Source organism: Zingiber officinale, chromosome 1A (genome assembly GCF_018446385.1).
Source record: "Zingiber officinale cultivar Zhangliang chromosome 1A, Zo_v1.1, whole genome shotgun sequence".
Taxonomy (NCBI): Eukaryota; Viridiplantae; Streptophyta; class Magnoliopsida; order Zingiberales; family Zingiberaceae; genus Zingiber; species Zingiber officinale.
The window spans coordinates 87114785-87119174 of NC_055987.1; positions in this window are offsets into that span (position 1 = coordinate 87114785).

Below are 4390 nucleotides of genomic sequence, written 5' to 3' on the forward strand. Positions count from 1 at the left end.
TGGGTTCCGTATCGCGGACAACGGGATATTATACCTCAGGGATCGGTTATGCATTTCTGAGGACCCAGAGTTGTGAAGGAAAATACTGGAAGAAGCTCATACAACACCCTATGTAATACACCCGGGCTCCACTAAGATGTACCAGGACCTGAAAAAGAAATTTTGGTGGTCTGGTATGAAAAGAGAAGGGGCGCAGTATGTCAGTACTTGCTTGACCTGCCAAAGGGTAAAAGCTGAACACCAGAGACCGGGCGGATTACTACAGCCTGTCCAAATTCCAGAATGGAAATGGGAAGAAATCTCTATGGATTTCATTTCGGGTCTTCCCAGGACGACAAACGGATATGACGCTATATGGGTGATTGTAGACAGATTAACGAAGTCCGCACACTTTTTGGCGATCAAAATGACTTATTCAACTGAACAGCTAGCTCAGTTATATGTTAAGGAAATCATTCAGCTACATGGTGTTCCTAAGACCATTATTTCTGATAGAGACGGTCGCTTTGTTTCACACTTTTGGGAGTGCGTTCAGAAGACCCTCGGCACGAAGTTGTTATTTAGTACAGCTTTCCACCCGCAGACCGATGGCCAAACTGAAAGAGTGAACCAAATATTAGAAGATATGTTAAGAGCTTGTGCCCTGGACTTCAAGGGAAGCTGGTGTCGATATCTATACCTGGCAGAATTTGCCTACAATAATAGTTACCAAGCTACTATTAAAATGGCACCTTACGAAGCTCTGTATGGGAGGAAGTGTAGATCCCCTATATGCTGGTATGAAAGTGGTGAAAAGAAGGAAATGGGGTTCCGAACGGAACTTATTGATGAAACCACCCGAGCTATACAGAAGATCTGCCAACGAATAGAAACTGCTCAGAGTCGGCAGAAGAATTATGCCGATAAACGGCGCAGGCCGCTAGAATTCAACATCGGAGATTTGGTATTCCTTAAGGTATCCCCCATGAAAGGGATAATGAGGTTCGGAAAGAGGAGCAAGTTAAGCCCACGATACGTAGGACCGTACCGGATTGTAGAAAGAGTGGGCCAAGTCGCATACAGACTAGAACAACCTCCAGACATGGCAGCCATTCACAATGTGTTCTATGTATCGATGCTCAAGAAGTGTACTCCCAGCACAGATCAAGTAATTGAGCCACAGTCGGTACAGGTTCAAGAGGACCTAAGTTACGAAAGTAGACCTATTCAGATCTTGGACCGAGAATGCAAGAGGTTAAGGAACAAAGAAATACCCTTAGTAAAGGTTCTATGGCGGAATCAACGATTTGAAGAAGCCACCTGGGAACGCGAGGACGATATGAAACAAAAGTACCCGGAGCTATTTTAAAGTTCGAGGATGAACTTTTTATGAGGTACGGGGTACTGTAACACCCACTAAGCTTTTAAGATAAAATAAGAGAATGATGAATTTACCTTAGAAAAATATTAGTAGAATGTTGAACCAAAAAGAAATAAAAATAGGGAGTTGTCAAGGATTGAACCTTGAACCTCTCATGATGTAAATGATAGGATTAATGGGTAATAACCAGTTGGGATAGGAATAATATATTGATAGCAAAGGAGGGAAACTCATGATAAGGATGAGAGTAAAAGGTAGCCAAAAGAAAACAAGAAAAGAACAAGAGAAAGGCAACTAGCCTTCCTTCTTTTCTCTCCCTCTTCCTCTCTCTTTTTGCCGTGACTTAAAGAGGACCATTAAGGGGATTCATTCCCCCTTGTTTCATCATGAATGATGAGAACAAATAAATAAATAAAATAAAAATAAAATGAAAAAAAAAGGGCTAAGGGAGAAGGAAAGCAAAAAACCAATTTTGCTACCTCTTCCCCCTTAACATAAAAGGGAGCATGTGAAGAGAAGATTTTATTTTTCTCTCATTTCTCTCATTCTCCCCTCTCCATCACCGAGAACCTCAGCCCCTCTCCTCCATTTTCGGCCCCCAAAATAAAGTTCCTCCTAGGATACAAAGGAGGGCTACCAAAGGGAAATCAAAGGAGGAGAACAAGAAGAAGAGACCCTTTCTTCCATCACCACACTTTAGAACCACAAGCGAAAAGGATGTAAGTATCCCCTCACCTGTGGTACAAGTAGTTTTGATGTGTTTTTGGATTTTATGAGGATTTTAAAACCTAGAACAAAGTTGTGAAAAATTCGGCCAAAGGAAGGACTTGTGATCCTAGGAATGTTTAAAATAAGCCTTGATTCATGATAATTTTTCTATGCTTTGTAAGAAGGTTTTCTCTCATATTTTTATATATATGTGATGTTGGATTAGAGATGTATCTAACCCTAGAGTTTCGGCCAAAAAGGTTTTATAAGGGCTAGGGAATTTATTTGTTTACCTAACTTGCACAAAACCTTCTAAATAAATGGTTAAGGATCCATTATTGTTTTCATACTTAAAGGTTACTTGGAACCAAAAGTATCCCACTCACAAGTTTCGGCCAAGGAAGGGTTTAGGGTTAGGAATACTTTGAATTTAAACTCACCATGTTTATATGATAGAATATAGATTTTCTTAAAGAAGTTGCATGCTTGTATGTTGATAGAAACTCATGAACACCACTCTTAATATTTCGGCCATGGTAAGGTGGATGGCTTAGAATATCTTAAACAGATTTTTAACATGCTCAAAACCTCCATGACAATATGATATGAAAGTTGTTTAATGCTCCCATGCTTAATTAGAGTATAGGAAAATTGGTTGCATGATATATGATAATTATGACCACAAGGGTCCTAGCTTGTTGTGAACCAAATTTATATGTATAGTTCTTTGATATTTTTGCCATAAAACTTGTTTAGGTTTTCCATACTTTAGGCCACCTAAAACCTAGTTTAAAGACTTGAAGGTTTCGGCCAAACATATGCTATGAGATAAAGAAAGGAAAAACCTAGGAAACCTAAGACACAATTTAAATGTATGCTTATAGTGCTTGACTTTTATACATGTTATGAAATGTGTTATGACTTTCTATGCTTTTATGCCATTTGAACAAATTCTATGCTTGATGAGGTTCGGCCATGTAGGGTTTAAAGACCTAGAAACCCTAAAAATTTAGACCTCATGTGTTAAAGATGCTTCTTAAGAAATTGAGATAACATGTTGTTGTGTTCACATGCTTATATATTTAACTATGATTCAAATGGACACCTTAAGGTCTCGGACATGAAGGGATACATGCCCTAGAAACCCTAGAACTTACATTGAACATGCTCATGTCACTCTCCATGAAATATGAAATGTAGAAAGCTAAAAATTCACATGCTATATGTTGTTAGTGACCTAAATTGATGCTAAGGGAAGTTTCGGCTATGACCACTTGTATGATGCCATTGATGAATTTATACATGATGTTAGAGTAAGTTCACATGCTTGTATGCTTGCTTGAAAACCTAAATGAGTACTTGTAAGTTTCGGCCAAGACATAAATTTAAGGGCTTAAAGAATTTAGGAACTAACGCAATGATGCTTACCATATTTCTTGAAATGAATGCTATAAATATGGTTAAAGTTTCCATGCTTTATGTCCCTTAGAACCTTGTTTCACACTTGTTAAGATTCATCCAAATGAGGTTTAAGGACTTGGAGAACTTAGAGTCCAAGTAAATCTTGGTTATGATACTTCCTATGAAAATGATATGTGAATGAATTAGGTTCTACATGCTTGGATGTGTTTAAAACCTAAATGGGCACCTAAGAGGATTTCGGCCATGATTAGAACCCAAAGGATTAGGAAGCTTAGTACCCAAATTAATCATGTTACATTGTTCCTTATGATTGGATGAGCACATGATATACTTTTATGCTTAGACATGTATGCTTGTGAGCTATACCAGATGAGAATTTCTACGATATGTTATGAGTTCAAAATATGCATGTTTTATGTTATGATATGTGGGTAAATCTTACATGCTTTGGCGATATGATATGAGCTGAAAATATGAATGCTTATGTTATGATATGTGGTTAAATTATGCATGCTTTGATGTTATGTTTAGTGCTTAAAATATGCATGCTTTCATGATATGCTATGTGGTTAAATTATGCATGCTTTGATGCTATGTTTAGTGCTTAAAATATGCATGCTTTCATGATATGCTATGTGGTTAAATTATGCATGCTTGATGATATGCTTTATGCTTAAGATATGCATGTTTTTATGATCTATGCCTAAGTGATGCATATTGTTATGATATGATGTATGCCTAAGTGATGCATACTTTATGGTATGATGTATGCCTAAGTGATGCATGCTTATGTTATGATATGTGGTTAAATTATGCATGCTTTGATGCTATGTTTAGTGCTTAAAATATGCATGCTTTCATGATATGCTATGTGGTTAAATTATGCATGCTTGATGATAT